The sequence below is a fragment of the Heptranchias perlo genome, unplaced genomic scaffold (genome assembly GCF_035084215.1).
Source record: "Heptranchias perlo isolate sHepPer1 unplaced genomic scaffold, sHepPer1.hap1 HAP1_SCAFFOLD_663, whole genome shotgun sequence".
NCBI lineage: Eukaryota > Metazoa > Chordata > Chondrichthyes > Hexanchiformes > Hexanchidae > Heptranchias > Heptranchias perlo.
The window spans coordinates 35,001-47,500 of NW_027139692.1; positions in this window are offsets into that span (position 1 = coordinate 35,001).

Genomic DNA, 12,500 nt, shown 5'->3' on the forward strand with positions numbered 1-12,500 from the left:
CGAGGGAGGTTGGCGCCGGTTCCAACCTGGGCTTGCAAGCGGTAATGCATGACAGACAAGCCAGCAACAAACAAAAGTCGAAAGGAGCCCACCTTTTGCCAGGCACAGACCGTTAAGGTCACGGACACGCTTGGGTGGTTAAGCTACAGTGACCCTTTCTAGCCGCCTTCGTCGTGTCTGCTGGGCACACATGGCCTTCCCCCCCCTGCCCGTGACAGGGGAGAGGTTGGTGTGCCAGGTCCGACTGGAGTTTGCAAACCATAGCGTTCAAGATACATGCACACACTCAGCCCTCCAGCTCTAAAAGGGTGACGTGTTTTGGTGCTCAGTTGCTAGAGAAATCTCGTGTTCAGCTACCAGAACGGGACTTGCTGTGCACATTCCCGCTCCACTCGAGACGGCAGACACCCAGGCTCTGGAGCTTGAATCGGACCTCTGTTAGACAACACAGGTGGACTTCTCGGCCTCACAAGAGAGCAATACGCCAGCGGGTGAACAGGAGAGTCGTGCCGACAAAACCCACTGACTTTTAAAACTGTCCGTCTGCCACTTGGGACAGAGAGAGGAACCTGACGAGCCTGAACACCAGCCTTGGCTGGACCGCTCGGGCCCTCCCATGTCGGACGCGAGTCGCCAAATCGATCGGAAGAGAGTACCGATTCCTCTCAAAAAGTCTGCGTGCCCGTTATTATAAAAGCAGCCCACCGGCCGCGGTGCCTTGCCCACAAACACACTTGGTGTCTGGGGTGATTCAGAGCCGCCGCGGCTCGAAAGTGTCAACCTGTTTTAAAAGTCATCGCTATGCCGGCACAGGTGACTTTCAAGTTAAAGAGTTCTCTTTATTGGCTTTCAAAAAAATCTGCAAAGTGTCACAGAGATTTTGAGAAACTCTTTTTTTTCTTTATATTATTATAATATAATATAATGTGTATATGTTTTCGAAAAGCATCCACCAGCAATCCATGGTGAGCCTCTCTCTGCTGGCAAGCTCCTCCTGCCTGAGCCCGACGCTGTCGAGGCTCAACACGATTTCAGACTGACAAAGAGTTCGAAAATTGCCGCCTGATGTAGCTTTAAATGCTGACAGGTGACTTCCGAGTGCTCTTGTAAAGGTCTCCGCTTTGAAATTGAGAGCCTTTTGCCAAGTGTCACTTTTTCAGGCACTCTTAAAGTGCACCTGGGCTGTCAGAGAAAGCTCTGAAAATCGTGTTCTCGAAAATCTCCGGGTACCCGACCAATCCCTAGGTGCCCGAATGACAAGTGTCAATTCGGCAGGACGGCCTCCCACCTCCGGCCGCAGATGCGTCACTAAATCCCCGCAACGGGGGCTTTCTCATTTCGGCATAGGGGCTTCCGCGGCCAACTCATTAACCTGTGCTCGGACTTTTTGTGCCACAAGTGCAAGGGACCGTTTGCCGGCAGCTACTCGCACCCCCCCGCCCAGGGGGGGAATCCTCTGACCGGAGATCCGAAACGCCGGCCGAATCCATCCCCGTCGGACTTCCGAAGGGGTTCCCTCGACCGACTGACTTCCGAACTCCTTTCTGGGCTTAAACGGGTGGAATTCGGACCCTCTCGCAAGGGAGCCGAAGCCCGCCAGCCCCGGGAGGCCTCGGGGCCGCCGTTTTCAAGCCCGACCAAAAAACCCGAAAAATGGGGAAAAATGGGAAAAATTCCCACTCCCAAAAGGCTTAAAAGTCGGTTGGGCGGCAGCCCGGGTCGGTCTCTGCAGACCTGGAGGCGCTAGACACAAGTCTGGTAAACAGGCTAAGTCTCGACATGCCACCTCTTACTATCCTGCAGGTACCTCCGCCAATCCCCCCGGAACCGGCTGGCAATTGGCGAATCAGCGGGACGAATTTGAATTCGTGACCGACTCTCTGACACCGAATCGCCGCAAACGCGTTTCGATTTTTCGGCTTCGGTACCTCCCATCAGACTTTGACTGGCCATATCTCCGGACTCACGTGTCGCAGCCGGGACCTTCAGGTACCGTTCGACGCGTCTAACCCTGCCCCGTCGAATGGCGCCCCTCGCGGTGTGGTCCGATTTCCGCATTTTGGTCAGATTTGCCTCCAAAGTTTTCAGATTGAGTTGACGAATGCCCCCTACGGGGTAACCTCTTGCCCTTTCGGACATGGTCCCTGTGACTTAATTTCCGCCTTTTGCTCAATCGTTTCCCCATTTATAATTAATTTTAAAAATCGGGTTACTCAGTTCTGGTTTACCAGTTCCCTCTTCGGACTTAGTTTTTGGTTAATCATTTCCGGTTCACCAGTTCCCGTTTTGGACTTAGTCTCTGCGGGCCGTTTCTCATCTTTTGGTTCATCAGTTCCCCTCTTTTAATAATTTTTTGGCTGCTTTCGTTTGATCATTTCCCTGCCTTCTGGGTGACTTTTGCCCCTTAGGACTTCATCGCCGCACATTATTTTCGACTTCTGGTTGATCATTTCACCCCTTTTAATCATTTTTGCAACTTTTGGTTAACCATTTCACCCAGCTTCTGGTTAACCATTTCCCCTTTGGGACTTAGTCTCTGAGCATTCTTTTGGGATTCTGGTTAATCATTTGCCAATTTTTAAAAAATGTTGCCGCTTTTGTTTAATGCTTTCTGGTCAACCTTTCCCTCTTTCAGACTTCACCGCGGCACATTGCTTTAGCCTCCTGGTTAATCATTTCACCCCTTTTAATCATTTTTGCAACTTTTGGTTAACCATTTCCCCCAGCTTCTGGTTAACCATTTCCCCTTTGGGACTTGGTCTCTGAGCATTCTTTTGGGATTCTGGTTAATCATTTGCCAATTTTTTAAAAATGTTGCCACTTTTGTTTAATGCTTTCTGGTCAACCTTTCCCTCTTTCAGACTTCACCGCGGCACATTGCTCCAGCCTCCTGGTTAATCATTTCACCCCTTTTAATCATTTTTGCAACTTTTGGTTAACCATTTCCCCCAGCTTCTGGTTAACCATTTCCCCTTTGGGACTTAGTCTCTGAGCATTCTTTTGGGATTCTGGTTAATCATTTGCCAATTTTTTAAAAATGTTGCCACTTTTGTTTAATGCTTTCTGGTCAACCTTTCCCTCTTTCAGACTTCACCGCGGCACATTGCTTTAGCCTCCTGGTTAATCATTTCACCCCTTTTAATCATTTTTGCAACTTTTGGTTAACCATTTCCCCCAGCTTCTGGTTAACCATTTCCCCTTTGGGACTTAGTCTCTGAGCATTCTTTTGGGATTCTGGTTAATCATTTGCCAATTTTTAAAAAATGTTGCCACTTTTGTTTAATGCTTTCTGGTCAACCTTTCCCTCTTTCAGACTTCACCGCGGCACATTGCTTCAGCCTCCTGGTTAATCATTTCACCCCTTTTAATCATTTTTGCAACTTTTGGTTAACCATTTCCCCCAGCTTCTGGTTAACCATTTCCCCTTTGGGACTTAGTCTCTGAGCATTCTTTTGGGATTCTGGTTAATCATTTGCCAATTTTTAAAAAATGTTGCCGCTTTTGTTTAATGCTTTCTGGTCAACCTTTCCCTCTTTCAGACTTCACCGCGGCACATTGCTTTAGCCTCCTGGTTAATCATTTCACCCCTTTTAATCATTTTTGCAACTTTTGGTTAACCATTTCCCCCAGCTTCTGGTTAACCATTTCCCCTTTGGGACTTAGTCTCTGAGCATTCTTTTGGGATTCTGGTTAATCATTTGCCAATTTTTAAAAAATGTTGCCACTTTTGTTTAATGCTTTCTGGTCAACCTTTCCCTCTTTCAGACTTCACCGCGGCACATTGCTTCAGCCTCCTGGTTAATCATTTCACCCCTTTTAATCATTTTTGCAACTTTTGGTTAACCATTTCCCCCAGCTTCTGGTTAACCATTTCCCCTTTGGGACTTAGTCTCTGAGCATTCTTTTGGGATTCTGGTTAATCATTTGCCAATTTTTAAAAAATGTTGCCGCTTTTGTTTAATGCTTTCTGGTCAACCTTTCCCTCTTTCAGACTTCACCGCGGCACATTGCTTTAGCCTCCTGGTTAATCATTTCACCCCTTTTAATCATTTTTGCAACTTTTGGTTAACCATTTCCCCCAGCTTCTGGTTAACCATTTCCCCTTTGGGACTTGGTCTCTGAGCATTCTTTTGGGATTCTGGTTAATCATTTGCCAATTTTTTAAAAATGTTGCCACTTTTGTTTAATGCTTTCTGGTCAACCTTTCCCTCTTTCAGACTTCACCGCGGCACATTGCTTCAGCCTCCTGGTTAATCATTTCACCCCTTTTAATCATTTTTGCAACTTTTGGTTAACCATTTCCCCCAGCTTCTGGTTAACCATTTCCCCTTTGGGACTTAGTCTCTGAGCATTCTTTTGGGATTCTGGTTAATCATTTGCCAATTTTTAAAAAATGTTGCCACTTTTGTTTAATGCTTTCTGGTCAACCTTTCCCTCTTTCAGACTTCACCGCGGCACATTGCTCCAGCCTCCTGGTTAATCATTTCACCCCTTTTAATCATTTTTGCAACTTTTGGTTAACCATTTCCCCCAGCTTCTGGTTAACCATTTCCCCTTTGGGACTTAGTCTCTGAGCATTCTTTTGGGATTCTGGTTAATCATTTGCCAATTTTTTAAAAATGTTGCCACTTTTGTTTAATGCTTTCTGGTCAACCTTTCCCTCTTTCAGACTTCACCGCGGCACATTGCTTCAGCCTCCTGGTTAATCATTTCACCCCTTTTAATCATTTTTGCAACTTTTGGTTAACCATTTCCCCCAGCTTCTGGTTAACCATTTCCCCTTTGGGACTTAGTCTCTGAGCATTCTTTTGGGATTCTGGTTAATCATTTGCCAATTTTTAAAAAATGTTGCCACTTTTGTTTAATGCTTTCTGGTCAACCTTTCCCTCTTTCAGACTTCACCGCGGCACATTGCTCCAGCCTCCTGGTTAATCATTTCACCCCTTTTAATCATTTTTGCAACTTTTGGTTAACCATTTCCCCCAGCTTCTGGTTAACCATTTCCCCTTTGGGACTTAGTCTCTGAGCATTCTTTTGGGATTCTGGTTAATCATTTGCCAATTTTTTAAAAATGTTGCCACTTTTGTTTAATGCTTTCTGGTCAACCTTTCCCTCTTTCAGACTTCACCGCGGCACATTGCTTTAGCCTCCTGGTTAATCATTTCACCCCTTTTAATCATTTTTGCAACTTTTGGTTAACCATTTCCCCCAGCTTCTGGTTAACCATTTCCCCTTTGGGACTTAGTCTCTGAGCATTCTTTTGGGATTCTGGTTAATCATTTGCCAATTTTTAAAAAATGTTGCCACTTTTGTTTAATGCTTTCTGGTCAACCTTTGCCTCTTTCAGACTTCCCCGCGGCACATTGCTTCAGCCTCCTGGTTAATCATTTCACCCCTTTTAATCATTTTTGCAACTTTTGGTTAACCATTTCCCCCAGCTTCTGGTTAACCATTTCCCCTTTGGGACTTAGTCTCTGAGCATTCTTTTGGAATTCTGGTTAATCATTTGCCAATTTTTAAAAAATGTTGCCGCTTTTGTTTAATGCTTTCTGGTCAACCTTTCCCTCTTTCAGACTTCACCGCGGCACATTGCTTTAGCCTCCTGGTTAATCATTTCACCCCTTTTAATCATTTTTGCAACTTTTGGTTAACCATTTCCCCCAGCTTCTGGTTAACCATTTCCCCTTTGGGACTTAGTCTCTGAGCATTCTTTTGGGATTCTGGTTAATCATTTGCCAATTTTTAAAAAATGTTGCCACTTTTGTTTAATGCTTTCTGGTCAACCTTTCCCTCTTTCAGACTTCACCGCGGCACATTGCTTCAGCCTCCTGGTTAATCATTTCACCCCTTTTAATCATTTTTGCAACTTTTGGTTAACCATTTCCCCCAGCTTCTGGTTAACCATTTCCCCTTTGGGACTTAGTCTCTGAGCATTCTTTTGGGATTCTGGTTAATCATTTGCCAATTTTTAAAAAATGTTGCCGCTTTTGTTTAATGCTTTCTGGTCAACCTTTCCCTCTTTCAGACTTCACCGCGGCACATTGCTTTAGCCTCCTGGTTAATCATTTCACCCCTTTTAATCATTTTTGCAACTTTTGGTTAACCATTTCCCCCAGCTTCTGGTTAACCATTTCCCCTTTGGGACTTGGTCTCTGAGCATTCTTTTGGGATTCTGGTTAATCATTTGCCAATTTTTTAAAAATGTTGCCACTTTTGTTTAATGCTTTCTGGTCAACCTTTCCCTCTTTCAGACTTCACCGCGGCACATTGCTTCAGCCTCCTGGTTAATCATTTCACCCCTTTTAATCATTTTTGCAACTTTTGGTTAACCATTTCCCCCAGCTTCTGGTTAACCATTTCCCCTTTGGGACTTAGTCTCTGAGCATTCTTTTGGGATTCTGGTTAATCATTTGCCAATTTTTAAAAAATGTTGCCACTTTTGTTTAATGCTTTCTGGTCAACCTTTCCCTCTTTCAGACTTCACCGCGGCACATTGCTCCAGCCTCCTGGTTAATCATTTCACCCCTTTTAATCATTTTTGCAACTTTTGGTTAACCATTTCCCCCAGCTTCTGGTTAACCATTTCCCCTTTGGGACTTAGTCTCTGAGCATTCTTTTGGGATTCTGGTTAATCATTTGCCAATTTTTTAAAAATGTTGCCGCTTTTGTTTAATGCTTTCTGGTCAACCTTTCCCTCTTTCAGACTTCACCGCGGCACATTGCTTTAGCCTCCTGGTTAATCATTTCACCCCTTTTAATCATTTTTGCAACTTTTGGTTAACCATTTCCCCCAGCTTCTGGTTAACCATTTCCCCTTTGGGACTTAGTCTCTGAGCATTCTTTTGGGATTCTGGTTAATCATTTGCCAATTTTTAAAAAATGTTGCCACTTTTGTTTAATGCTTTCTGGTCAACCTTTGCCTCTTTCAGACTTCCCCGCGGCACATTGCTTCAGCCTCCTGGTTAATCATTTCACCCCTTTTAATCATTTTTGCAACTTTTGGTTAACCATTTCCCCCAGCTTCTGGTTAACCATTTCCCCTTTGGGACTTAGTCTCTGAGCATTCTTTTGGAATTCTGGTTAATCATTTGCCAATTTTTAAAAAATGTTGCCGCTTTTGTTTAATGCTTTCTGGTCAACCTTTCCCTCTTTCAGACTTCACCGCGGCACATTGCTTTAGCCTCCTGGTTAATCATTTCACCCCTTTTAATCATTTTTGCAACTTTTGGTTAACCATTTCCCCCAGCTTCTGGTTAACCATTTCCCCTTTGGGACTTAGTCTCTGAGCATTCTTTTGGGATTCTGGTTAATCATTTGCCACTTTTTAAAAAATGTTGCCGCTTTTGTTTAATGCTTTCTGGTCAACCTTTCCCTCTTTCAGACTTCACCGCGGCACATTGCTTTAGCCTCCTGGTTAATCATTTCACCCCTTTTAATCATTTTTGCAACTTTTGGTTAACCATTTCCCCCAGCTTCTGGTTAACCATTTCCCCTTTGGGACTCAGTCTCTGAGCATTCTTTTGGGATTCTGGTTAATCATTTGCCACTTTTTTAAAAATGTTGCCGCTTTTGTTTAATGCTTTCTGGTCAACCTTTCCCTCTTTCAGACTTCACCGCGGCACATTGCTTTAGCCTCCTGGTTAATCATTTCACCCCTTTTAATCATTTTTGCAACTTTTGGTTAACCATTTCCCCCAGCTTCTGGTTAACCATTTCCCCTTTGGGACTTAGTCTCTGAGCATTCTTTTGGGATTCTGGTTAATCATTTGCCAATTTTTAAAAAATGTTGCCGCTTTTGTTTAATGCTTTCCCTGCTTTGTGGTCAAACTTTTCCCCTTTAGGACTTCATCGCCGCACATTATTTTCGAATTCTGGTTAATCATTTCACCCCTTTTAATCATTTTTGCAACTTTTGGTTAACCATTTCCCCCAGCTTCTGGTTAACCATTTCCCCTATGGGACTTAGTCTCTGAGCATTCTTTTGGGATTCTGGTTAATCATTTGCCAATTTTTAAAAAATGTTGCCGCTTTTGTTTAATGCTTTCTGGTCAACCTTTCCCTCTTTCAGACTTCACCGCGGCACATTGCTTTAGCCTCCTGGTTAATCATTTCACCCCTTTTAATCATTTTTGCAACTTTTGGTTAACCATTTCCCCCAGCTTCTGGTTAACCATTTCCCCTTTGGGACTTAGTCTCTGAGCATTCTTTTGGGATTCTGGTTAATCATTTGCCACTTTTTTAAAAATGTTGCCGCTTTTGTTTAATCGTTTCCCTGCTATGTGGTCAACCTTTTCCCCTTTCAGACTTCATCGCCGCGCATTGTTGTCGACTTCTGGTTAATCATTTTTCCCCTTTAAATCTTTTTTTGCCACTTTCGGTTAACCATTTCACCCAGCTTCTGGTTAACCATTTGCCCCATTATACTGAATTTTTCCGCTTTGGTTTAATCATTTCCCTGCTTTCTTGTCAACCTTTTCCCCTTTTGGACTTCGCCGCCGCACTTTGCTTTTGCCTTCTGGTTAAACATTTCTCCCCTTTTAATCCTTTTTCCCACTTTTGGTTCACCAGTTCACCCAGCTTCTGGTTAACCATTTCCCCTTTGGGACTTAAGTCTCTGAGCATTCTTTTGGGATTCTGGTTAACCATTTGCCACTTTTTTAAAAATGTTGCCGCTTTTGTTTAATGCTTTCCCTGCTTTCTGGTCAACCTTTTCCCCTTACGACTTCGCCGCCGCACTTTGCTTTCGCCTTCTGGTTAATCATTTCACCCCTTTTAATCCTTTTTCCCACTTTGGGTTGGACAGTTCACCCAGCTACTGGTTAACCATTTCCCCTTTGGGACTTAAGTCTCTGAGCATTCTTTTGTGATTCTGGTTCACCATTTGTCCCTTTTTAAAAGATATTGCTGCTTTTGATTAAACCTTTCCCTGCTTTGCGGTCGACCTATTCCTCTTTCAGACTTCATCGCCGCACCTTGTTTTCGACATCTGGTTCAACATTTCTCCCCTTTTAATCCTTTTTCCCACTTTTGGTTAAGCAGTTCACCCAGCTTCTGGTTCACCATTTGCCCCTTTTTACTGAATTTTTCTGCTTTTGTTTAATCATTTCCCTGCTTTGCGGTCGACCTATTCCTCTTTCAGACTTCATCGCCGCGCATTGTTTTCGACATCTGGTTCAACATTTCTCCCCTTTTAATCCTCTTTCCCACTTTTGGTTAAGCAGTTCACCCAACTTCTGGTTAACCATTTGCCCCTTCTTACTGAATTTTTCTGCTTTTGTTTAATCATTTCCCTGCTTTATGGTCAACCTTTTCCCCTTTAGGACTTCGCCGCCGCACTTTGCTTTCGCCTTCTGGTTAATCATTTCACAACATTTTAATCCTTTTTCCCACTTTTGGTTAAACAGTTCACCCAGCTTCTGGTTAACCATTTGCCCCTTTGGGACTTAAGTCTCTGAGCATTCTTTTGGGATTCTGGTTCACCATTTGTCCCTTTTTAAAAGATATTGCTGCTTCTGTTTAATCCTTTCCCTGCTTTGCGGTCAACCTTTTCCTCTTTCAGACTTCATCGCCGCGCATTGTTTTCGACATCTGGTTCAACATTTCTCCCCTTTTAATCCTCTTTCCCACTTTTGGTTAAGCAGTTCACCCAACTTCTGGTTCACCACTTGCCCCTTTTTACTGAATTTTTCTGCTTTTGTTTAATCATTTCCCTGCTTTCCGGTCAACCTTTCCCTCTTTCAGACTTAATCGCCGCACATTGTTGTCGACTTCTGGTTGATCAGTTCACCCCTTTTTTATCCTTTTTCCCACTTTGGGTTAAGCAGTTCACCCAGCTTCTGGTTAACCATTTGCCCCTTTGGCACTTAAGTCTCTGAGCATTCTTTTGGGATTCTGGTAAACCATTTGTCCCTTTTTAAAAAATGCTGCTGCTTTTGTTTAATGCTTGCCCTGCTTTGCGGTCGATCATTTCACCCCTTTTAATCCATTTTTGCCACTTTGGGTTAAACAGTTCACACAACTTCTGGTTCACCATTTCACATTTCGGAACTTTTATTCCCACCATTACTTTGGGCTTCTGGTTCATCATTTCACGCTGTTTTACAAATCTTTGCCGCTTCACTTTTAATCCACAAACCGTGGCTCGCTTTCGGGTGGGGGGGGGGGTAGCGGGTTTGGGCCGGGCACTCGACATCCCGGTGTGCGACCGGGTTCGTTCTGGTACCGCTCGGTGCCCCTCGTCCTGCTCTTGCCGCGGAAGCAAACCAGACGACCGTCGGTCTCACGCCCGAGGGGAGAGGAGGCGGAAAGCGGTTTGCAGCCTTTCGCTGTACCTCCGGCGGGCAGCGCCGCACCTCCGAGTGCTCGGTACCGTTCGCTGCACCTCGTCCGGCCGCACGCAGCGAGCCAAACCCGGAGGAAATCGGCCTGTGCCTTCTCGAGATATGGGCCTCCGGGTGGGACGGACAAACCGGGGCCCCGAGCTCGCTTTCGGCGGCCCGGCACTCGACTTCCCGGTGTCCGAACGTGATCCTTCCGGTACCCTTCGGTGCCCCTTGCCCGACTCTAGCTCCCGTGCTGAAGCGGAGTCGGTCGGCCTGACGGCCTGCCGAGTTAACCAGCGGAAAGCGGTGCGCAGCCTTTCGCTTGCAGCTCCGGCGGGCAGCGCCGCACCTCCGGCTGCTCAGTGCCGTCCGCTGCTCCCCTTCCGGCTGCACGCAGCGAACCATACCCGGAGGAAATCGGCCTCGGCCTTCCGGAGATATGGGCCTGCGAGTGGGACCAATAAATCGGTGCACATTTCCGGCTCGGTTTCCGGCCTCGGCACTATCAGTTCACGCCGTCCGACCGACGTCGTTCTGGCACGGTTCCGTTGCTCCTTGATCCGGTCCAGCCACGGTAATCAGCCGAAGATGGTGGGGGGGACACATTGCCCGCCGAGTTAGCCGGAGGAAATCGGCCTCGGACTTCCTCAGATATCAGCCTCCGGGTGGGACAGACAAACCGGGGACCCGAGCACGCTTTCGGCGGCCCGCTGGTCGACTTCCCGGTGTGCGACCGGGTTCGTTCCGGTACCGTTCGCTGCCCCTCGTCCTGCTCTAGCCGCGGAAACAAACCCGACGACCGTCGGTCTCACGCCCGCGGAGGGAGGTGGCGGAAAGTGGTTTGCAGCCTTTCGCTGTACCTCCGGCGGGCAGCGCCCGACCTCCGAGTGCTCGGTACCGTCCGCTGCGCCTGGTCCGGCCGCACACAACGAGCCATACCCGGTGGAAATCGGCCTGTGCCTTCCAGAGATATGGGCCTCCGGGTGGGACGGACAAACCGGGGCCCCGTGCTCGCTTTCGGCGGCCCGCTAGTCGACTTCCCGGTGTGCGACCGGGTTCCTTCCGGTACCGTTCGCTGCCCCTCGTCCTGCTCTAGCCGCGGAAACAAACCCGACGACCGTCGGTCTCACGCCCGCGGAGGGAGGCGGCGGAAAGTGGTTTGCAGCCTTTCGCTGTACCTCCGGCGGGCAGCGCCCGACCTCCGAGTGCTCGGTACCGTCCGCTGCGCCTGGTCCGGCCGCACACAACGAGCCATACCCGGTGGAAATCGGCCTGTGTCTTCCGGAGATATGGGCCTCCGGGTGGGACGGACAAACCGGGGCCCCGAGCGGTGGCACCCTGCTCGCTTTCGGCGGCCCGGCACTCGACTTCCCGGTGTGCGAACGTCATCGTTCCGGTACCCTTCGGTGCCCCTTGCCCCACTCTAGCTCCGGTGCTAAAGCGGAGTCGGTCGGTCTCACGGACGCCGAGTTAGCAGGCGGAAAGCGGTGCGCAGCCTTTCGCTGTCACTCCGGCGGGCAGCACCGCACCTCCGAGTGCTCGGTACCGAACGCTGCGCCGCCTCCTGCCGCACGCAACGAGCCATACCCGCAGGAAATCGGCCTCGGCGTTCCGGAGTTATCCGCCTCCGAGTGGGCCTGACCAAGCGGGGTGAACTGGAAATCATTAACCAACGTACTTCCATGTTTTCACCCGCAGAGGGCAGCACTCTCTTCTCCGTTTTAAACTGGGCCGACCCGGCTCCGTTTCGAGACCCGGCACTCGACTTCCCGGTGTGCGACCGGGTTCGTTCCGGTACCGTTCGCTGCCCCTCGTCCTGCTCTAGCCGCGGAACTAAACCCGACGACCGTCGGTCTCACGCCCGCGGAGGGAGGCGGCGGAAAGTGGTTTGCAGCCTTTCGCTGTACCTCCGGCGGGCAGCGCCCGACCTCCGAGTGCTCGGTACCGTCCGCTGCGCCTGGTCCGGCCGCACACAACGAGCCATACCCGGTGGAAATCGGCCTGTGCCTTCCGGAGATATGGGCCTCCGGGTGGGACGGACAAACCGGGGCCCCGAGCTCGCTTTCGGCGGCCCGCTAGTCGACTTCCCGGTGTGCGACCGGGTTCCTTCCAGTACCGTTCGCTGCCCCTCGTCCTGCTCTAGCCGCGGAACCAAACCCGACGACCGTCGGTCTCACG